Source organism: Myxocyprinus asiaticus, chromosome 3, assembly GCF_019703515.2.
Source record: "Myxocyprinus asiaticus isolate MX2 ecotype Aquarium Trade chromosome 3, UBuf_Myxa_2, whole genome shotgun sequence".
In the NCBI taxonomy this organism is placed as follows: Eukaryota; Metazoa; Chordata; class Actinopteri; order Cypriniformes; family Catostomidae; genus Myxocyprinus; species Myxocyprinus asiaticus.
In genome coordinates, this window is record NC_059346.1 from 66,474,617 (window position 1) to 66,499,690 (window position 25,074).

Sequence of the window (25,074 nt, forward strand, 5' to 3'; positions counted from 1 at the left end):
TCTCACCCGCGATGGCGAAAATGCACAACAGTCCAATTTGGTTGGACCACAATACAGCAAACAAATTCGTGATAATTAATACCCTGAGTATTAATAATTAGCGGACATGGCGGTCCATAAACTCTACAAGCAAAAACCTTGAAACACAAGAATAACACACTATAATATTCTATCTCTGCCCAGACGTAACCTCTTACTTGAATCGCATTAGGACACAGGTAGAATGTGTTTTCCTCCATCCTTTAACTTTGACCCGGTTCCTTGAGGCTCGGGTGATGACGAGAAGACGTTTCCTCGCGCTGTCGGCGGGCGGTACGACTGTTGATTCTCAGAGGGCGGTACGGCTGTTGATTCTCGGCGGGCTGGCGGAGAACTCAGAAATGTCGACTTGATTGAAGATGGAAGAGAAATCTTTAATCTCTTCACTTCTGTAGGCCAACGGATGAAGATGCGAATTGCTCGGCGGTCTCCTTCGGATCCGTTAGAGTGTTCGGTTGAACACAGAGTAATCTCAACTCGTCCAGCGAGATGGAGATTGTATGGCTACAGTTTCAAGTCGGACATTACTTCCTAATGCCACGAGGTTGCACCGGAGAGCAGCAAAAAGCTACGTCCGTATTCGGTGAACTAAGTTATTCTGAAATGAAGTAAGCATTTCAGAATTATTTGAAGTCCTGATGATGTCATGTTTGAGGGACCTTCTGTTGTGTGCCTCATCCAATAGGAGTTGAGTGCTCGATCCTTTCGTGAGCAAGGCTTCATGGATTTGTAGTCTGTTTTGGACTCCCTTTGTTTGATTTTGGCGCGATTTTTATCAGTACAACATCTGACTTAGAAGGAGGGGGCTTGAGGAATGTTTTTTATGACTGTTAGGCCTGCCTTTGTCCTCTATCTGAATACATGAGGCCCAACACGGGGGCTCTCGTAGGAGTACGTGGACTGTGCGCGGGGTTAATGCGCACATTTTTCTTTTTTCTGTTTGTTTGGTTCAGGGGGAAGTTCAGCATTTGACACTAATGTTGGAATGTGGTCTTTATAATTTTATTTTTGACACACAATCAATTTTTTTCTAATATGTTAAAATGTCAAATGTTAATATGAGTGGATTGCCTCTCTCCACGTGGAATGTGAATGGGTTGGGAAACTCCATAAAAAAGGAAGGTTATTTATTTTCTTAAACTATGAAGAGAAATATGATATAGTGTTTCTTCAAGAAACACATCTTTCCCTGCAGGAAGCTGACAAATTTGGGAAGCTATGGGGTGGACATGTTTTCTTTAGTGCTGGCTCAAGTAAGAGCAGGGGAGTCATTATATTGATAAGTAAACATCTACAATTCAAATGTCTCAAACAGAGTAAAGATAAATTAGGAAGAGCCATTATTGTTTTAGCAGAAATTCAGGGGCAAAGGTTGGCTAATATTTATGCACCTAACACTGATGATCAGGGCTTTTTTATAGATCTTGAAGGGATGTTGCAAGCCACTGGCACCCCTCATGATCATATTATTATTATAAATAATATTGGGAGGAGACTTTAATCTATTTATGGATTCAGTCCTTGATCATAGTGAAGCAATTCAATTGTTCAATTAGAAACATCTTAGTCTCAGATCACGCCCTGGTGAGTTTAGAGGTGTTGTCACATATGGAGAAAAATAAATCATATAGTTGGTGCTTTAATGTATCCCTTTTGCAAAATCCTGATTTCCAACAAATGTTAAAGGCTGAAATCAATGTTTATATGGAGACCAACTGGTCCTCAGTATCCTCGGCGGGCGTGGCTTGTGAGGCACTTAAGGCAGTTCTTAGGGGTCGGATCATACAGTATACATCATTCATCAAAAAATCCAAAGCACTAGAACTCGTGGAGTTGGATGGGAATATTAAAAGTGCCGAGGCAGAGCTGAAGCACCAAATGCCGTCTGATGGCCACAGAGAATTGACCCAATTGAAATACAGATATAATAATATTTTGTCGCGGAAGGTGGAGTTTTGGTTATTCAGGGCAAGATAGTCATACTTTGAGTCGGGGGACAAAGCAGGGAAGCTTTTGGCTAGATACATAAAACAGAGAGAGTCTTTTTCTACCATTTCCTCAGTGAAATCTGCTGGTGGTGAAATTTTTACCTCGGCCGTTGATATTAATAATGCTTTTAAAGAATTCTATCTTGATCTCTATAGTTCCACATCTTCATCTACTGATGAGGATATTAGAATTTTTTGGAACCTTTAGAACTCCCAAAACTGACGACTGAGCAAAAAAAGTCTCTTGATTCTTAGATAACCTTGGAGGAGCTTGGGGAGGTAATTAAGGCTTTGCCTACAGGCAAGGCTCCGGGGCCTGATGGCTTTGCCGCTGAGTTTTTTAGATCTTATGCTACAGAACTGGATCCAATTTTGTTAGAAGTTTATACAGAATCATTAAAGAATGGAAAGCTTCCACCAACCATGGCACAAGCCCGGATCAGTCTGATTCTTTAAAAAGCACAAAGATCCAAGCGAGTGTAAGAGTTATCGTCCAATTTCTCTGATACAGCTAAACATTCAAATATTGTCAAAAATTTTGGTTAACCGATTAAGTAAAGTTATGACATCTCTTATACATATAGATTAGGTAGAGTTTCTGACAACATTAGTCATCTCATCAGTATCATGTGGTCAGTGGCGAATGATCATGCGCCAGTCGCTTGCCATCTCACTTGATGCTGAAAAGGTGTTTGATATGGTAGAATGGGATTATCTTTTTAAGATTTTGGAAATATATGGGTTCGGGAATACTTTTAATGGATGGATTAAGTTACTTTATAGACAGCGGTACAAACAAATCAATTAATTTCAGATTATTTTACTCTGGATAGGGGCACCCGGCAGGGTTGCCCTCTTTCCCCATTATTGTTCTGTCTTGCCCTGGAACCATTAGCAGCCGTGATAAGAAGGAAATATTTTCCAGGGGTGGTGGCGGGAGGTGTGGCGCATAAGCTTTTGCTTTATGCAGATGATATTTTATTATTCGTCTCTGACTCCACTAGATCTATGCCTTGGCTCCACAGAATTATTAATTCCTTTTCTAAGTTCTCAGGATACAGAGTTATTTGGTCTAAATCTGAAGCTTTGGCTCTGACAGCGTACTGCCCAGTAACGTCTTTCCAGCTGGGCTCCTTCCAGTGGCCCAAACAGGGCATTAAGTATTTGGGCATTTTATTCCCAGCAAATTTGTCTGATTTAGTTAGTTCATTTTGATCCCTTAATAAAAAGGTTTTCGAGCAATGTGGGCAGGTGGGCTTCATTACATTTATCTATGATTGGGAAGGTTAATGTTATTAATATGAATTGTATTCCAAATTTTAACTACCTGCTACAATCTCTCTCTGTAGATGTCCCCCTCTCTTATTTTAAGCAATTTGATAGCATAGCGAAGGCCTTCATTTGGGATGGTAAGCATCCTAGATTACATTTTAATAAGTTACATAGGCCGATTGACAAAGGGCTAGGCCTACCCAAGATTTAGTTTTATTATTATGCATTCGGTCTCAGATATTTGACTCATTGGTCGCTTCCACCTGAGAGAGCCCCTCCCTGGTTTTGTATTGAACAGGAAGTTCTTGCCCCTATTTCGCCATTGCAAAGCTTCTCTATTAAACTAATCGGAGAAGTTAAGTCGCACCCCATTATCTCGCATTTGCACTCGGTATGGACTAAAGTGTCCAGAGTGTTTAATTCGGACATTTATTTTAATGTTGCCTCAAGCATATGGCTGTGACCCAAAATGATGTATTAATAAATCCCCTTTCTGCTGGTCAGAGTGGATTGTGAGGGGGATTACTACACTCGACCTATACGAGATTGGATTGTTGAGATCTTTTGAAAATTTGGTTCAACATTTTGGGATTCCCAGATCTCAGTTCTATAGGTATTTACAGCTAATCCACCTGCTCTGTACTATTTTTGGTAGTAGCAAACACCCCCCTAAAGTGGCAGATACTCTGGGAGAGGTGATTACTGCTTTTGGAAAAGGTCATGAGGCATCAGTGTATTACTCCCTGTTAATTCAGAGTCTGGGGGATGGAGCTATAACTTCTATCAAGAGATTATGGGAGAAAGATTTCAAATTGGCATTGGAGAAGGGGTGTGGGCTAGGATTCTAAAAAATGTGAAGTCTGTATATAGAGATGCAAGGGTTCGCCTTATTCAATTCAAGATTTTACATAGATTCTATTGGACCCCCTCTAGATTGTATAGGCTTGGTCTTAAAGACACACCCACCTGCTGGTGATGCCAATCAGGTGATGGAGACACAACCCATGTTTTTTGGGGGTGTGTTAAGATTCAAGGGTTTTGGTTGAGGGTTCAGAGTATTGTATGTGACGTCTTGGGCACTAGGGGTTCGTTCTGCCCCAGACTCTGTATTTTGGCAGATCGGGCTGGCATCAATGTGGGGAATAAACATGTGGAGGATTGGGTGCTATCCAGTGTTATGGTCACCAGACAGGTAATTTTGAGGGGTTGGAAGTCGGCTGGAGTGCCCCCATTTCAGGAGTGGTGCTCGGAGATGGGGAGGGTGGCGGCTTTAGAAGAGGGGTCATATAGAAGACTGGGGAATTTGGATTTGTTTGTTGGGAAATGGGGTTGATACTTGGCGTTCTTGGAGGGTTCTCAGGGTGGATCAGTGTAGAGAGAGAGGGGTAGTTATTAAAGTGTGTGATTTTTATATATTTTTTATTATTATTAGTTGTTTTGTTTTTGTTTTCTTGTGTATGTGCTCAAGGGTGTTTGATGAGGGTCGGGGTGGGGATGGGGAGGGGTGGTAGTGGGTATTAAAAGTTGATTCTGTGTATTTATGTTTTGATTTTCTGTGTTTGAATGAAAATGTTAATCATTAAAAAAATTGCTTTAATCGAAGGGGGGAGTGGGGGGTGGACACTCTCAAGAGTGCTAGAGAAGATTGTATTTAAATTTTCTGTTATTACATCAAGTTCTTGTAGACTTTGTGGCTTACTGAGTATATGAGATAGATCTGGAAGATTATTAGTGAAGATTTAGTGGCCGAAAGAATAGTTCTGCCTGAACGATAGTGTGGTGTATATTGAGTAACATTAGCTGTTCGCAGCATACAAGATACGAGGTAATGATCTGAGATGTCATCGCTCTGTGGCAGAATTTCTGTAGGATCAACATCAACTCCATATGACAGAATTAAATCTAGTGTATGATTATGGCGATGAGTTGGTCCTGTCACATTTTGTCTGACTCCAAGAGAGTTGAGAATATCGATAAATACTAATCCCAATGTGTCATTTTCATTATCTATGTGAATGTTGAAGTCACCAACAATTAAAGCTCTATCCACAGTAACTACTAGATCTGATAGAAAATTAGCAAATTCACAAAGGAAATCAGAATAAGGCCCGGGGGATCTATATACTGTAGCAAGGGCAAAAGATGACAGAGATTTTTTTAAATTTGTATCTGATGGTGTCACATTAAGTATTATTTGTTCAAATGACTTAAACTTATATCCTGTCCTCTGAATAACACCAAAAACTTCACTGTAAATTGTAGCAACACCTCCTCCTCGACCCTTCAGATGAGGCTCATGTTTATAACAATAACATGGGGGAATAGATTCATTTAAACTAATATATTCATCCGGTTTGAACTGTTTCAGTTAAACAAAGCATATCCAATCTAATCATTTGATTTACAATTAGTGCTTTGGTTGAAAGAGATCTAATGTTTAGTAGCCCTACCTTTATATGATGTTTATCTTCAATAATTTTTTGTTATTTTCAAGTTTTACCTTAAAAAAAATTTCCAAATAATTTAGTGAGAGTTTTGTGTTAGGTAGTTCAGGGAACAGACACAATCTCTAGATATCTATGATATCTACGTGATACAGTCTCTATGTGCTGTAGTTTATGTGACCTGTGTGACGTCTCAAGGCAGCTAGCAAATGTTCGGATTAGCCAGTTTGGGAGGCCTTTAGCCCCTTTGTACACTTTCAAATACAATGATGTTAGTAAACTTATTTACTAACATATTACCTGTTCAAAACTGTAACTGTAAAAAAAAAAAAAAAAAAAAAAAAAAACATCGGTGTGTGCTTGTGTGTGTGGACATATACATGTGTGCACAAACCCCGTTTAAAAGGAAAGTAGGCAATTTTTAATGGGTATGCAATGGGGCTAGGGAACAGTATGGGTCTAGATGCTAAATCTGAGAAAATGTGAAATATTTTAATGTCAAATTTAATCCATAGATGCACAAAAATCTATTTAAAGCTGCATAAAATCCAAAATTCCGAAGGTGAAAGGTCACAACTGGTTCTTCCTAAACAGGTCAAAATTGACCCGTTAAGATAATGGAATGAACAATTCGATTGAAATCCTTATTTCTCTTAAATAATTATATACAAAAATACATTTTCTTTTATTATTATTATTATTATTTTATTTGTTTTGATAGTCTTGACAGAACCACATTTATAACATATTCTTTTCCTGTCTCGGGTCAAAAATTACCCTAAGACTATAGGAGGGTTAATACATGTTCCTAGTCTTACTGTGCACGATTAATCTGTTCACATTATTCCAAAGAATAAAATGGTTGTCTTTGTAATCTTTCATCAAAATGTCAAATAACCTCTGAAATGGCTTTCCTTTGTGACTGACATCAGTAAGACCAGTTAAGTTACAGCCAGTGTGTGTCAGTGGTGTTTCAGGAGTTGCCCTCCACCAGTGTTCATTTTCAGTTATTTTTTTAGTCATAATTTCTGTCTTTTGAAAAAGTTTCCATCAAATTTAGGCAATATTTCATCATGTCATATTCATTCATTTTAATCAGTTTTACTCATGAGTAAATGGCATGTAATTTTAGTCAACAAAAGTAACAATTCAACAATTTAGTTGATGATAACGTGTAAAATAATAAATAAAAATAAAACATGTTTATCCTCCTGAGACCCCCGCGTGACTGCTGTGTGCATTTTTTATTTGCAACTAGTAGCACCTAATAAACAAGCAACGAAAAACAATTCTAGAGCAAATAGTTTTCCTAAAAATTTATGTCCACATATCTGGACAGTGAGTCTACTTTGTGAAATTTTAAATTACCCTAAGCTATGAAAAGTCTGCTTTTTTAAAGTTTTTTTCATCAAATTGTTTATGTTTCCAGGAGTGTTGATTATTCATGTTTTTGAGATGTTACAGACATTACAGCTGATTTTCTGTAAAGCTGAATAAATCATTCTTATTCAAAGTAATGTCCAGCATCATCCAATCACTGCCAACCATGTTAAAATAAAATTATACATAATAAATTCTGAATCTATGTACTGATTACAGCATGATGGCGCCGCGGATGGCCGCCTCGGTGTGGAGCGCTTCTATTGTTTTGCTGTTTTTGTTTGTTTGTCCTGTGTTTAGTAATCTTTTTTCAGTCAGTTTTACCAGAGACGAACTGCTGAACATGCGACAGCATACACCAGTAAATTTTTTTCAATATTCAGACGTTTTGTTTGACATTTTAATCGGAGGCGTGGCTGTGTTGTTTAAACGCGCTATGAGATGCAGGCGAGGGAGACGAGCAGGCGCGCTGGTCAAACTCCGTCGGCGGAGCTTTCAAACAACGCTGCCGAGCATTCATCTTGCGAATCTCCGCTCTCTTCCTAACACTACATCTCCTCAGCCGCACAAACAAGGACTTTTCAAACTCTGCTGCCTTGTGCTTCACAGAAACCTGGCTGAGTGAAGCCATTCCGGACAGCACGTTACATCTGCCGGGCTTTCAGCTGTTCTGAGTGGATCGCATCATGGAGTTAACGGGGAAAACGAGAGGCGGTGGAACATGCTTTTACATCAAAGAAAGTTGGTGTACAGATGTAACAACGTTAAAGAAGATGTGCTGACCTAATTTGGAAGCGCTCTTTATTAACTGTAAGCCTTTCTACTCACCGCGGGAGTTTTCCTCGTTTATTCTGGTGAGTGTGTATACCGCGCCAAACGCGTGTTTGAACACAGCGCTGCAACAGCTGGCTGATCAGATCACAGACGTGGAACAACAATACCCGGACTCAGTTATTATTATTCTTGGGGATTTTAACAAAGCAAATCTCACACGTGAACTGCCCAAATACAAACAGCACATTACATGCCCAACCAGAGACAGAAATATACTGGATCATTGTTTCACAACAATAAAGGATGCATATCGCTCTGTTTCTAGAGCAACTTTGGGACTCTCTGAACACTGTCTGGTTCATCTTCTTCCAACCTACAGACAGAAATTAAAATCTGCCATACCTGTATTAAGGACTGTAAAGAGATGGACCAATGAAGCAGAGCTGGAACTACAAGCCTGCTTTGACTGCACTGATTGGAGTGTTTTTGAGGCTGCAATCACCGTTCTGGATGAGCTCACAGATACTGTTACATCATATATCAGTTTTTGTGAGGATATGTGCATTCCTACTAGGACTTATTTAACATTTAACAACGACAAACCGTGGTTTACAGTGGAACTCAGGCAGCTTCGCCAGGCCAAAGATGATGCTTACAGAGTTGGGGATAAAGTCTTGTACAATCAGGCCAGGAACACACTGAATAAGAGAATCAGAGTGGCTAAAAGAAGATACTCTGAGAAGCTGAAAAACAAGTTTTCAGCTAACAACCCTGCATCAGTGTGGCATGAAACAACTTACGAATTACAGGACTCCTGCCCCCAACTCTGTGGTGGACCAACAACTAGCTGACGACCTGTATGTGTTCTACTGTTGATTTGAAAGGCCCAATCTCACATCCCACACCCACTCTGACCTTCACTTCACACAAACACCAACACCTCCTGCAACCTCCCTCCTCCCCCCTCCTGCTACTCAACCTGCACTTAAGATCTGTGAAGTTGATGTGAGCCACGTCTTTCGACAACAAAGGATAAGGAAAGCACAGAGCCCAGATGGCGTTTCACCTGCATGTCATAGATTCTGTGCTAACCAGCTGGCTCCCATCTTCACACAGATCTTCAATAGATCACTGGAGCAGTGTGAAGTCCCATGCTGCTTCAAACGTTCCACTATCATCCCCATCCCAAAGAAACCAAAAATCACAGGACTTAATGACTACAGACCTGTCACCCTGATGTCTGTGGTCATGAAATCATTTGAGAGACTGGTGTTGGCCCACCTGAAGAACATCACTGGACCCTTTCTAGATCCCCCTTCATTTTGCTTATCGAGCAAATAGGTCTGTGGATGACACAGTCAACATGTGATTGCATCATATCCTGCAACATCTGGACAGACCAGGGACATATGCAAGGATCCTTTTTGTGGATTTAAGTTCGGCTTTCAACACCATCATCCCAGCTATTCTCTGGAATAAATTACACCAACTCTCTGTTCCCATGTCTATCTGTCAGTGGATCACCAGCTTTCTGACGGACAGGCAGCAGCTTGTGAGACAGGGGAAACTCACTTCCAGCACCTGTACAATCAGCACTGGTGCCCCCCAGGGATGTGTGTTCTCCACACTACTCTTCTCCCTCTACACCAATGACTGCATCACCAAGGACCCCACTGTCAAGCTCCTGAAGTTTGCAGATGACACCACTGTCATCGGCCTCATCCAAGATGACGATGAGTCTGCATACAGAAGGGAGGTTAAACAGCTGGCTGTCTGGTGCAGTCAAAACAACCTTGATCTGAACATGCTCAAAACGGTGGAGATGATTGTGGACTTTAGGAGGAACACCCCAACACCTGGCCACTACCTTTTTGAACTGTTGCCTTCTGGCCGACGCTTCAGAGCTCTGAGCACCAGAACCGTTAGGCACAGGAACAGTTTTTTCCCTCAGGCTATCCATCTCATGAACAGTTAAATTGCCCCATTGAGCAATAACTATGTGCAATACACAGTTTAGTCTTCATATATTTATCCAACACATCCAATATCTTCTGCCATTTCATTCCTCTGAAAAAAAAATAAAATAAAAAAATTTGCACTGTACATAACAGATTTGTATTTACACTGTACATAACAGATTGTATTAGATTTGCACTACCCATGTGTATGTGTGTATGAATGTATGTATGTGTGTGTCTCTACGTATGTGTATAATTATTTTTTATTTTTTATTATTATCTATGTCTTGCTGGTGTTTTTGTATTGTTTTTGTATTGTTGTACACTGGAAGCTCCTGTCACCAAGACAAATTCCTTGTATGTGTAAGCATACTTGGCAATAAAGCTGATTCTGATTCTGATTATCATTGTCACATGTCTGTCAAACATGTTGAGTGATCCAAACATCATCTGCAGCCTGAAATGGAACTTTTGGTTGGAGTTTAGGAGTGAATGCACTTAGCTGCATAGAGAGCTATAGTATGCTCCCTTGCTCCCTATTTAGTGAATGACTTAACCTCCAGTGTGCTATCTGTATGTACTGGTCTCAGAACAGTTTAAAATACACCTTATTTCATCTTAACTCCATATAAAGCATCTGAAAGCAACATTTTGCAGCTTTTGGATGAACCCATTCATTCTAAATGTGAATATGCACAGTACATATATTGGAATGCATTTACTAATGTTAATGAATAGAACTGTATTGTACAGTGATAAAAAATAATATATATATATATATATATATATATATATATATATATATATATATATATATATATATATATATATATATATATTAAAATGAAGTGAAATTACCCACAAATATGTTAGATTCGAAAGTTATTTAAAATATCAAACATGCTTTTTCAACTTTTGAGGAAATACAGTCCCAGTTTCCACGTATGTGGACATCATGTTTATCAGGGTGCTGACGTGCGAAAAATTTACTGTTTTTTTAAAGTGGCATATCAAACGAAACTAGAGACTCTCCTCTTTACAACCAAACAGGTTTCAATGAAAAAACTTGAAGAGATTTCTTACCAGAAGCACTTTTGTTGGCTCTGTGCCTGTAGAAGCGCTTCAAGGAAATCGACATCATGTTGTTGTGTTACATGACTCGGTGCGGTAGAAGTTAACCCTTTAAATAACAGTCTAGAGTCTTGTGAACAGTGTTCAGTCAGATTTTATTCATTTAAATTATGCGTTGCATATAGCAAAGTCAAAATACAACGTCAATGTGTGTGGACGCGGGGTCGCAAGATGTTAAAACTTTAACAGACCAAACTTTAACCAAATACCCAAACATTTTGCATATGAAAATGTATAAATTACTCACTATTTTTTTTAATGTATTTTTAAACATTTTTTTAAGATGAATATGTATTAGATGCTTTTAGAAGTGACTTACTTTTAGACACTTCTGGATATTGCTTTACATGTTGCGTGTTTGTAAGAAAACTGTGTTTTAACAGCGCAAGTCGTGCATTCTGACTAGCACATAACTTAGTACAAGTTCACCTGTTCACCTGTCATTGGCTTAATTGTCTGTGCAAATGTAAGCTGTAATATAACGTTTATTTTGTGGCTATAGCTGATTAATATCACATATATACTGCAGGATGTGTTTGAATGGGGTAATTAACCTGTAATTAAAGTTCATTGTACAGGTGTTCAGCAGGGAAATCTACAACATACTATGACTGGATAATTTACATCAATTCTTTGTAGATATTTCTTTCCTGAAATAAATAAATAAAAACCGTGAGTGTTAATATCTTGCTTGTTAATATTATATTTCTGTCAACAGTGTTTATGTTAAAACCACTTGATTATCATCATGATGCATCTTCGACAAAATCAAAAAACCCTTTGTCAAACAAACATTTTAATTAGTAATTTTGTTGATGAGATTAACACTGTCCTCCACAACTGTCTGCAAACTGGAACACATATGTTTTACCATCCAATCAATCTCCACTGGATAAAATTAAACCCAGCCTCTTTCTGTTTCTTCCTGTTCTCATGCAAATACGTCACATTACGGAAGTAAAATTGACCCTTCGCTAAGCTTCGCCCCCCTTGGTTAAGGTCACTTGCTCTGACAAGCTCTGCAGAACTCCCTACAGGAATGAATGGGAGATTGCAGTAAACGGTGTGGTTTTTGGCAAAATATTCTCATAAACGGAATAGATAATATTCTTAAATGGGCAGGAATGAAGAGTAATTCATTTAAGAGTAGGCATATTTGTCTGATGTTTTTTGTAAAAGAAATGGACCCATTTTATATTAGGTAGCCTTAACTACTATGTACTTAATCATGTGATACAATGTACTTATTATGTACATACATGTTATTGCATTGTAATTACTTTTAAAGTACTTGCATTTAATTACATTTGTAGTTACATTGTTAATGTTACCCCTAACCCAACCCTACCCCAAAACCAAACTCTAACACCTAATCCTAACCCTAACCCTACCCTTAATCCTAAACCTACCCGTACCTCAAACTCAGTAGCAGAAAATGTGGGCATTTTGCAGAACAACATGTAGATACACAGTAAATACATAGTCTTGGATGTATTTAATGTTAGTACACAGTAGTTAAGGCCACCTTATATAAAGTGTGACCAAAGAAATTGTTAACAAACCTCATAACATTAGTGTAAGTGAAAAGAACTGCTGATAACGTCTCATAACACACACATTTTGATGCTGTGAACTCTTTATTTACTAGCACCTTTACTAAGACCTAAATCAATACCTAAATTAATTAATGTTAAGTTATTAGCTTTAATTTACCATGGAGCAAATATAGGTGTCCTTGCTGATGTTATACGTTCATTTAGGAATGAGGAATGACAGACTTTATATAAATCTGGAGAAGAGCATGCTATGGATTAAAGATTTTTTTAAAAGAAAGATAAACATTACGTGTATCCTCTCTAGGTACCTCGTGTCACTATTATAAGTGACCCAGCAACGTTTTGGATCATTTAGATAAAATCCCGCTTAAAACTAATCAAACGCACATTAATGGCGGCCCGGCAACAGTTGCTAAGTCAGGACTGGTCAGAACCGCTTTTAAGGCGTGGATTTGCGAAGGGTCAATTCCATTTCATATTGAACGTCTAAGCAGCAAACAAAGCAACATTTTTTTTTAAGTTTCTTGATATACCATTCAAATACCACTGTAAAAAGACTTACAGTACATACAAATATCAGAAACATTCAACTTTATTCTTAACATTCCAGTTTCCACCAGTTTATGGAAAAAGCAGATATTTAACAGTCCATGTAGAAATGAGTGTCATCACTGTCTCTGGGGGTCTGAACTCCATGCGAGACGACTGAAGTTTTAGTGGCACTAAAAAGGTGCTGTTAAACACCATTTTAAAAGTTTCTAAAAGCATTTTTACTCTCGGGGCTTGTGGCACTTTTAACTGCGATCAGGTTTAATTTGCAACACAAGAGCACCTGGTGAGAGACTGAAGCGATCGAGATGCTCCCACACACGACACACTGCACTTGTAAAAGACAAGAAGGGAAACCAATCAGATTTACTGCTTTCATTAAGAGCTGAAGTGTCTGTTTGACCTGCAGGCTCTGCCACGATCTTGACCTGAAAAGGAACCACGTCACCTTTGCACATTTTCACATGTAGTCAAAGTTATATTTAGCGTCTTAAAAGTGTAAAGTTAGATCACATATTACTGAATGTTCTCCTGAAACTGAACTCGATTTGATTGAGTTAAACAGAGTTGAAAGTATGATTGTATTGGATGGAAAGAAATCAGGCAGAATTTCAAAGTAGCTCAAAACTGGATTTTCTCATTTATTTGTCCATTGTTTTTCCAAAGTATCTGGAATAAAACCCGTCGACCTGCGTGTAGTCAGTGTCAGGCTCAGATATGTGGAGGTCAACATGATCGTGACTCAGACTCCAGCGAGAAGACCGGACCTCTCATTTACATCTCATAAAAATAATTTTTATTAGCACTTTTTGCCTTTAATAGCCCCGTTCTAAAGTGCAGAGAATATTTGAGAGCAGACTGAAGAATGTCTTCTAAGGAAAGAGTCTGGAGTTTCTCAGAAGTTGACAGACAGTTTCTGAACAGAGGAACACAGAGGTTTTCCAAAACTCCATTCATTTTCCATTTAACTCAACTAATTAGACTAGAGAACTGGTGTCCTTTTAAAGTACTCGACCAAAACTCTCCATTAATAGAACTCTCCATTAATACAGGAAGGATGTTCATGTAAGCGTAAGTGCAGCTACTGTAGAAAATATCACATATACAGTGGGTCCAAACATCTGAGACCACTTTAAAAATTTGTGTTCTTTCTTTATTTAAAACTGAAAAGTTTTGGGATGTAAAAAAAAAAAAGAAAAAAAGAAAAAAAAAGAAAAAGAAACATTATGACGTAAAATGAAGAAGAAATATTTAAGATTCTGCATTATTTCTGGGTCACAAATCAAATGTAAGTCAATTAGTTACATAGAGTTTTCCAATTCACTCAAACTGTTATGCTGATAATATAATTTGTAATGAAACAGAATGAAAAATAGAAGCATTTTGACAAGGCTTCAGACTTTTTGACCCCACTGTATTTGACTAAAAATAAGATATTTATGAGGGGAGTTGCAAAATAAATTACAAATAAACCAACAGAAGATTGATTGAAAAAACAAAATGAAAATAAATCAAAAAAATTACTTAGTGACCAGATGATTACTAAAGCTGCATCCCTTGCTTGAGTGAGAGATTTAAAGAGATTATGGTCAGTAATAAAACATGATCCACCACAAATAAACTCACAATGCCGCTCATTTGTCCCAAAAATTCACTCATATTTAATTCAGTAACTGAACATACCCCTTCCTTGCACATATATTACCACTTGCACATGTACATACGCCATTCTATGTTGGTGGAGTGGTGGTGGCGTAGTGGGCTAAAGCACATAACCGGTAATCAGAGGGTTGCTGGTTAAATCCCTACAGCCATCACCATTGTGTCCTTGAGCAACGCACTTAACTCCAGGTTGCTCCAGGGGGAATAAGTGCACTGTAAGTCGCTTTGGATAAAAGCGTCTGCCAAATGTAAAATGTAAATGTTATATGTCCTATTTTTTTGTATGTCTGTTTATACTCTTACCTTGTTTTATATTCTGTGTCTCACTATAATGTTCTGTGTTTCTCCTATCACCAAAAAAAATTCCTTGTGTACATGAGCACACTTGGCAATAAAGCTCATTCTGATTCTGAAAATTCTGAAACAAGACATGACAATGCCAAGAACGGAGGAGCTGCCAGTCAGTTGACATGTTTGACTGGATTACAGTAATGCTTAGATTGTTTGAGCACACTGTACAAAGGGATAGATCTGTTTAATCCAAGTCAATCAATGCTCCAATAAATCCAATCAAGCCAGCGAGATATCTGTCCGTTTATTTGTGTGGGGACGCTTGATTATGAGTATTGAAGGTTCTGGAAAAGAGCCTCAGACTGATGTCTGCTAATCTGGACTGATGAGATTTATAAATATCAAACCGCAGAAACCCAAATCACGTTACAGCCTTCATCTGTTCACCTCTACCTTTTTTTTTAGATGTTAAATGTTGTTGGCCAGATGTTGTTTTTCAATAGTTGAGAGAGGCTAGTCATCATATGGGCTGTATCGTAGTAACTATAAGATTACTATAAGGCAGTCAAGTAGATAATATACTGTATGTAGTTTTGAACTGTTCTGTTTTCAGGACAAGAGTGTTTATCATGAACATCAAGTTCATTTAAACTGTCATATTTTTATTGGGGCAAGTTGTCACATTTTATATGTTGTAATTTAACTACATTTTTGTTGACCAAAACAATAGTTTGATTTTTTTTTACTGTACCTTTTACATTTCTGCAGTCTTAGTTCAGGAAGTATTTTCCCCATTCATCTCTTCCATAATGATTTAATAAAATTAGGTAATTGTACCATGAACCAAACCAACCAACTCTGAGGTGAATCACAACATTACAAACTTTGTTATGAAGCAAAAAACTGTTTGAAAATCAGACAAAAAGACAAAGATACATGACTGTGTACGTAACGTCTTTAATGAGGGAATGAACTACAATCCCATGAAGCATTGCAAATGATTTATTTGAATTAAAAACAATGGAAAAATGTGAAACTATTGATTTAAAGTTGATTATAAGTATAGAAACAATATATTTAAATTTTATTGTATCATCTTCAGAAATATACAAATATTTAAGTAGTTTGAGAGTGTAGGCCGAGCGACTTGACTGCATCATTCACAGTACATCATGGGAGTGGGCGGAGCTGCAGAGCTCTTTTGACATGATTCTCTCATTGGTGGATTTCTCTTCAGGATTATGTGTAGTGTAGTTCTTCAGGAGGAAATCAACAATTAAACAGGATTTTAATTAAATGAAGTTGAAATAACGTGGACTGATGGCTTCATGGAAGCATATACCATCGACTGACAACCACAGAGCTCACAGTAGGTCTGTCTTTAAAGGTTTATAAGTTATCGTTTAAAATTAATTAACCTATTGAGGGATTTTTTACTTCCGGAACCAAACTGTTACACTTTAAAGGGCAGGTAGAAATGAACTTTTTCACTGAGGGGCAATATTTGCACCCTAGATTTGGGGCATTTTATACTTGTATATGTTTTTTTTTTTTTATTTATTTATTTTTTTTTTATTTATTTTTACAAATAAAAATATAAGATGCCATATTTTATGTAAAATATTACATTTACGCAATCGATTAACAAATATTCTCAGTATGAATAACTAGATTGAGAATGTATTACCTCTTGTATTAACTCAAGCAGACCTCCAAATAAGAATGACCTAACAAACATTTGAATCACTCTCATTTCTCTGCCTTGCTCTTGGCCTCAAGATAATGATGTAATCAACATCGACCTCTCTGTGATTGGCTGTGGTAACCCTGCCCGGCTCTTTGAAATGAAATGTTTGGCCTGGTGAATTAAAATGGCAGAGACGTCTCTTGTTTCCTGCAGCTCGAGCCTCTGAATCAATTTGCTTCTCAGCTATCAATCCATATCCTGACTGCTGCTTACTCCAGTAAATAATCTTAGCAAATGCTCTCTCATACTAACAGCCAGTTCAACTTTTCTGACATAAGCTCGTTCTTCGTTTGATATATATATAATGCATGTCATTTCATTATTTTCACAGTCCAGATGACAGTAAACCTTCTCTAGGATAACCTCTTGTTTTCTCATCAAGTTGAACCTGTTGTAACCTGTTGATAAGAGTAACTATCTTCCTTGTTTTTGCTCTTCGCTGAGATGTTATCTTGTGGCTTATAAGTGAAACGCACACCAGTTTCAGCCGGCAAATGAGGGCGGCGAATTTTGCCCTCATCTGGAGCCAAATGAATCGGAAGTGTAATTGCTATCCCACCTCTGAGCGTATCTTCCGAGGACTTTCACTCTGTACCTCTGGCTTTGGCACAAGAGCAGAATAGGGTCACTGTTTAATAATGAACAGGTCGAGCCCTGTTGTAACGGATACATGCACCTGCTTTGACCATCAGTCAATTACCTAATTAGAAGTCTCCCTCAGGGGAAAGCTAATACTCGCTCATAGAATCGCAGCCAAGCTCCTCTCCATGTGAATGGTGAAGCCAGTGGCTCCATAGACAAATGGCTACCTATGTCACAAACACCGCTGAGATGCCGTGTCGCCTGCCAGGATCAGGTGCCTGCCACTCATGGGAAATTAAGCGTAATGCTCTCCAAGGGTTATGATGAACGAAAGCAAGGGAGTCACCTTCCCACTGAACCTTGGGAAAATGATCTACTCCAACCGATGATGGAAGAAGGCCCGTGTCATGAAAGCTTCTTACCTGACTGGACAGATGCTCCGAGGTTATTAAAGTTGTCCCCACAAAGATGAGTTTTAAGTTTCTAAACTATGCTAGTCCTTTGGTCAGACTTTCTTCAACAAGAAATTGTACCTGGGATCAGATATTTGCGGGACTCTACTTGGTCATTCCCAGTCAAGGACACTTAAAGTAATCATAGAAAGCTCAGCAGTGATTAAGCTGCTCACTTTTCCTCTCTCGGGACGGAAGAACGATAGGCTTGTTGAGCGGGGCTGGGCTGATCTCTCTCGAAAGTCTTTATCTCCATCCCTCCTTCTTCAACCCACCTCCGCCCTCTTCTGCCCTGTCAGGCCACGGGTCGGCCCACCAGAGCACTCATGAGGGTAATGTTTTACGTCACTGAAAAATCAATCATTATCAATAATGACCTGGTGTAAATCAAAGGCAAGAGCAGATGAAAAATATTATAAAAGTGCTATAAAAAATACAATAAAAGTGAACAAGAAATTGAATGGCAGGTCAAGGTTTGCATGTTCCTAAAAATCAATTTTCACACATTAGAACAATTAAGTTATTGAGATGCAGATGACAAATGGCCAGCCAGAGGTAGAGTAAGACTTACCAGAAATGTCTTCCCATAAAAAAGAAAAATCACAAATGAGATCCTGTTAATATTTAAATTCTCAGTGGTTTCTCTTTGACAGGAATGAGATTCAGTGTAAAAAAATGGAAACATTAGCTAAAGTTTCCTTCCCCTAGGACAAAAAATCACAGTAATCTCCTCTAGAGTTTCAGAAGAGAGCTCAACAATGTCTCGAACTTTGCTCAGATTTGCCAAGATAACAAAGTCTACAATCACAAGTCAGAAATCTCAATATGTACTCAAATATTTCTCAACAAATTCTTCCAAGACCACATGATCTTAGCTATGCTATCCACATTACTTTAATAGCTCTGTAATGTTCAAGTTTATCAACAATTGTACCACTGTTTTTCTACTCCATTTTAATATTTTTAATGTTTCTCCTAATTTTAGGAGAAACATCTGAGACAAAGTTGATGAAACAAATGAAACATGACCGACCTTTGAGCAATAACCTTCCTCTGGGTTTCTTACACATGTCATATCAGCTTGTAGATCCCAGAGAAGACCTTGTGACATTGTTGTGCTGTTTTCACTAAAGTGCCGAGAAAAAATTGAGCTCGACGGAGGAGACCTTTCCCCCACACCGTGCCATAGCTCGGTTTGGCCGACACGAGAGCTGGAAGTGCTTCCAGATTTTGAGCTGTTAATAAACTTAATGCAGTAATCTGAAGGAGAGCTATTAATGAGACTGCTTTCCAACAGACATCTCAGACACCCTAATGTTGGAGAAGCATCTCCCCAGCTGTGGCTTAATCCATCACAGCCCACGCTAACCTGATTAAGACCTGACACTTTCCTTTTTCTGTGCACTTTGGTGCCTGCAGCAAAACACAGAGCAGCCGAGTGCTATCGAGACTGCAGAGCTTGAGCTTTACAATATCTGGAATCAGACATTCTGGCACAGGTGAACCTCGATAGAAGTCCAGCTAGGTCAACATCAGTTTTTTTTAGTTTAGGCTGGTTTGGTGCTAGTCTAGCTGGTGGACCATAATAGGCAAGCTATTACTGATCTTTTACAGCAAAGAACAACTCGCTTTAGAACTTGCTTTTTGTGCCCCACGTCCATACCATTTAGTATGCAAAAAACAGTATGCCAATGGACTGTCTGAATCATCAGTATTTGTAGAAGAGTAAGCAAAAAACACCTGGGTTATGGGTTACTGTTTGGGTTACGAGACAATACCAATGTTCCCGGATGAAGTATGTCCAGAATTTATTCATATCACCCACCCGCATACTAAAAAAACATACTTTTTTTTAACCAGCCAAGAAGCACATTCTTCAGCAAATGCACTACATTCTCTGACAATTGATGATTTTGGAGACAGCCTATGTACATGGCACTCAGTGGTGCAGAAGAGCTGTCCCTGATGGTGATGTCCAACTCTTGAACAAATCGTTCGTTTGAGCCACAAAACTAAACAGAACTGTGGCTTACCAGCAGGGAGGGGCTAATAGAAGACACTATCTGTCCTGGAAAACACCACAAATCACACGTACTCACACACACGCAGTGAAACAAACCACCATCAGATACAGAGATGAAGCCAGTCTTCCTGCCTCAAGCACCCAGCTCCTAAAAACAGAAGTTAACATTCAAAACAGATGTTAACATCCAAAATATAAAGTCAAAATAACAATTGGACACTATATTGCAAGCACTGAGTTTGCAAAATACTACAATGGGTAGTAAAATCTTTAGGTCTAAATTAGGCCCAAATAAGAGCACACATGTACAGTTGAAGTCAGAAGTTTACATACACCTTAGCCAAATACATTTAAACTCAGTTTTTCACAATTCCAGACATTTAATCATAGAAAACTGCTGTTTTGGTCAGTCTGTCTTTCTCTCTTTTAACAGTTATTGATGCTGGAGTTTATAACAGATAAAGTGCTGCTACTCTATCAGTCTTACAGGATCATTTCTCAGGTCTCTTCATGAGAGTGTGTCAGTATCTGTTTGAATATCTCAGAATCAGATAATTTGACTGTATCCATTAGCGCCTCTCTGCAGAAGATAAACTTTAATGGATGCTTTCAGTAGCGTTCAATACTGATGATTATTCCCTCTTCTAAAAATTTTACCAAATTTACATTTAATATTATACTTTATTGCACCATTTGCACCATTTATTATTTTTAGTTAAATAATATATATAATGATACAAATTATAAATATATTTTTGTCTCTTTTTTGTCTTTGTCTTTCACTCCCTTTTTTCCTTTTATTTTTTATATTATTTTAATGTTTGTCTGTAATAATAATAATACAACTATAAAAAAAATAACTGGTGACATACCTCCTAAATATAGTATAAATGAATAAGAACAAAATGATGAAAGTGAAAAACAAATAAATGTAACCATACATTTATATACATAACTATACATTTACCAGGGAGGTGGGGGGTGGGTTCATTTATCTAGGTCATCAATTCCATTTTAAATTGTCCAAATTTCAAGAAAATAAAACTTTGATTTTGTTGGATTTATTTAAATACATCATAGCAATAGGATAATACACAATGTTTCTGTTTATTCCTTCCATTTATGGATGATCTTAATTGCAGGTGATGTGATATAAACCAGCTCGTTTCTCAATATCTTCATATTTCTGATGCCCATTATACAATATATAGTTTCATATAGTGTTCTTGTATCGCACAGACTCTAAACACAGTGTTTGGCAGATTACAATCCCACAGATTTCTGTTTGTGACCCGCCTGAAACCCCCATTTTAATATTAACCAGCCAAATCCACCCAAGATCAGTGCAATGCAATGCCTATCCTTACCTAAAACTGTGTGTGTGTGTGTGTGTGTGTGTGTGTGTGTTTGTTTGTGTCCTGATGAACACAGATTACTCGTATACTTTTGTATCATGTCCTGTTAACAGGATTTGTGATGTTCTAGTCTAGCGGGGTGAATCTGGTTAGAGCAGATCTGTTCTGGTCACAAGATATTCTGTCTCACATCTCATGTCACTTGTGGGACAACTCACTCACACCCACACACACACACACACACACACGCACACACACACACACACACACACACACACACACGCACACACACACACACACACACACACAGTTACTGTGTTTAGTACTGAGCATGATGTTATGAAAAATTCATATTAGGATTCTGTTGTTTGTATTGTGTGTGTGAGCGCACGTGTGTGTATGCGTGTCCAGAGAGAGAGAAGGCTGTACAGTGGATGAATATACTGGTTAAATACAATGGCTGGTAAATAACATTATATCACATTAGGTTTGTCCTCAATGAATCAATGCTTGAGTCTGAGCAGCTATATTGGGAATCGTTATGGAGCAGAACTCACGCTGATTCAGTAAACGTATTGACTGTACTATTGGCAAAGCAATAGTATTAAAATACAGCGAAAAATGCCACCACACGCACAACAATACAGCAGAAAGCCCAGCGCACCACAACAACATGAGCATATGAACTGTAGCTTGATTTCAGATGTTTGTTTTTCAGCTTGTGTCGAATCAATAAGAACTCAAGTGTGTTATTAATTTTTAGGGGTTTATGAGAATCTGACTGATTGACATACAATATTGTTGGTCTTTTTAATAGATAAAAACATGGGAAGAAAACTGTTGTATATGACTTTAGCTGCATTCATGAGTTTGTTGAAATTAGTAGACATGTATGAAAGCACAAGAACACGATGTGTATTACGATCACAATCACATCTGATATTCTCTTTGATTTATGGAGGTAAATCTGATGACAAACCAGTCATTCACCCATCAAACAAAAGGCTATAAAAGCAAAAATAAGACAATTTTTCCACAGGTTTTCAGAATTTGTGACATTCTGATCCTGATACTTTCATTAATGCATAAAATAGGGCTGTCAATTTAACGTGTTAATTTAGTGTGATTTATATATTTTTTAAACGTGTTAAAATTAACACAATTAATCATGCCCCCTGATGTGTACATAAATTCCGTAATAAAAGTATGTATTTTCCTAACGTAAGCACCACAAGTGGGCAGAGAGATCTTCCAGTGTTCATTACATATGTGAGACGGTTGTAGAGGCGATGTCAGCAAGCAAAATCACAAATCACTTGACTTTTTCAAGCTTGTAGTACATCTGTTTTTACAAGCCATGTGCCTCAACAAACCTCACAAATAACGTAACAGAAGAATGAGATTCGCTTACTCTGAGGAAGCAGAAGCACAACAGGTGGAAACACAAAAGAATACAGGAATCTTGTGATTTTCAAAGTTTCCACTACTTTTAACTTGACAGAGCGTCCTAAAAATGCCACATTTAAGATGATGAATACCAGCGAGACACTCCAAACATGTCCATCTGAGGTACGCGCATGTAAAAAGAGCAACAGTTAAAAATAGCACAGATGGAAAGCAAGAACGCGTACTATGAGAACTGACTGACGAACTCAATGCAAAACAGACTGCTGTCAGCTGTAGGCTTGTTCAATGATATGAGAATAAACAAACAGTATATTGAGTTCTTAAGCCACTTTTTGTATTGTCTAATCAATGCTTTATTCAGCTTCCACAATAATGCAATTTATTTCAAACTGAATTTCAATCCGTATTATATATTTATTATAGATATACTGTACATATTATATTTATAAATACTTGAATTATTATGCATTATTTATATAAATTTATTTGGGGGCCTTTCTCAGCAAATAATGATGTATGTGATTAATTGCGATTAATTGCAATTAATTAATCGCTGTGTCGTAATTAATTTGATTAAACATTTTCATCGATTGACAGCCCTAGTATAAAATATGGCATGTTTGTGATATTTTATAAATATAAAGGTTACTTGAGTGATATTTTTGTCTCAGAGACAACTTTTGATGTTGTTGTTTCATGGGAGTATGTGTTCACTGCTGAACTCATAATTGGTGGATCTCTCTTCAGGATAATGGGTAATGTGGTTGTTTCTGGGACTACTTTTTTTTTTAATGAAGTTAAAATCACACTGACTGTTTCAGTATGTATCATGTCTGCTGGTGTTTTGAATTTTAACCTTTAGTTTCATTGATCACTATGTTGAGGTGTGCTGTTTAGGCCTCTCATGTCAATGCTTTTAAACCATTATCCCTAGTTGTTTACCTCGGACACATAGAAGATTGAAGACGCAGCAGGACGCTGCTCTCTGCAGTCATGTGTGTTAGAGATGAGTGCTGTGAATGAGACCTTCACTCTCTAGAGACAGACACACACACACACACACACTCACACTCAAACACATGTCAGCCTCACAGCTCTTATCTGAACATGCTGGACTCAGCGCTGATGTTTTCACATACTTCACAGCATAGCTGAAAGATCCTGTGCATGTTTGAAATGGCATCAGGGCATCTAATGGAACAATGGCTTGTGAAAAACATCTTAGAAGAACCACAAATCAAACAGTTTATTGAAGAAATATCCAGGTTGTTTTTAAAGTAATGCCTGTGGACAGCATCTATGGAATGATTTCCATTCATCCCTCAGTTTGTAAAAATTAATGGGAAACATGTATACATTAATGCTCTTACAGTCTAACTAGGCTAGTGAGCAGCTTCTCAATTAAGTGTTTAAAATATGCAACTTTCACTCTATTGTGAAAGTTTAATCATAAAACTTCAACAATACACGTGTTAGCATGAGATTGGTGTGATAGAATCACTTACCAACCCTGTCTGTGTAGAGTTAGATCCAAAAAACTCATGTCATGGCTAGCTAAAAAAAATTAAACCTACTGACATAAGGCACTCAGCTCTTCTGAGATGTCAAGCATTTTGCCTTCAAAGTAGACACAAGTATGCAGTTCCAGTCGAGAGGAACCATAAGAGGAACCAAGTTCATTATTGCCAATGAAGTGGATGCAATGGTGTTTCCAAAAGTGTTTCAGTATTCAGTAAGTAGACATTTTAAACAAGATGTTGATTTTATTCCACACCACAAGCCTCACAGTATTTCAAACATATGAATAAAATGTACTGGGTGACTTGTATCGGTGAGATGAAGAGCATCAAACATGATTGAGTCAGTGTTGCTGTCTGTCTGATTTTTGAGCAACACACAGCTGGCAGCTCCATGTGTTAAAAGACACGGATAAGGCTCTGTCAATGCCCACCAGGAGCTTACTTTCTATTGTCAACCTCCTGCAACGTGTCTCTCTGTCCATGACACAGCTGAATCGCTGGCAACACATGCACCACTGTCACATCAGCTCACACTCGCTCACACCCCAAGTCTGTGATTAAACAAAGTTCAGAAAGTTTAACACAATGTGTAAAAACTGAGACGGGTTAAGATGCCCGTGGCTCACACCAATCAGTGCATTGATAATGTGTCAGTTTGAAATTATTCCCATTTTTATACTGGTTTCTGCACCTGGATGCTTCTATTGAAGCCACGATTGCTTACAGGAATGCTCCATCAACAGCATATTGTAGCAAATAATTTTGATTTGTTATTCAGTTTTAAAAATGTTGTAATGTGTTGTAGTTTGAAGTTATGCATTACTGACAAGATTTCTGTAAGTTTGCTTAATGTAAACAATAACTTTCTGGTATGCTTGCGCATATTATATGAAAGTTAACATCTTTACTAGTATTACATGGTCATGACAGGAGTTGAAAGATTG